The sequence below is a fragment of the Rhincodon typus genome, chromosome 38 (assembly GCF_021869965.1).
Source record: "Rhincodon typus isolate 14 chromosome 38, sRhiTyp1.1, whole genome shotgun sequence".
In the NCBI taxonomy this organism is placed as follows: Eukaryota; Metazoa; Chordata; class Chondrichthyes; order Orectolobiformes; family Rhincodontidae; genus Rhincodon; species Rhincodon typus.
The window spans coordinates 3,590,015-3,590,265 of record NC_063369.1 but is presented as its reverse complement, the minus strand read 5'-3'; positions in this window follow the sequence as shown (position 1 = coordinate 3,590,265).

Below are 251 nucleotides of genomic sequence, written 5' to 3'. Positions count from 1 at the left end.
ATAGTTGGTGGGGGTGGGGGGGGAATGTGTGTGAGGGTGAAGTGTGAAGGGATTTGGGGGGATGGGGCTGTCTGAGGGTGAAGTGGGAGGGGGTTGGGGAGAGTCTGAGGGTGAAGTGGGATGGGGTTGGGGTGTCTGAGGGTGAGGTGGGAGAGTCTGAGGGTGAAGTGGGATGGGGTTGGGGGTGTCTGAGGGTGAAGTGGGATGGGGTTGGGGTGTTTGAGGGTGAGGTGGGAGAGGGTTGGGGGTGT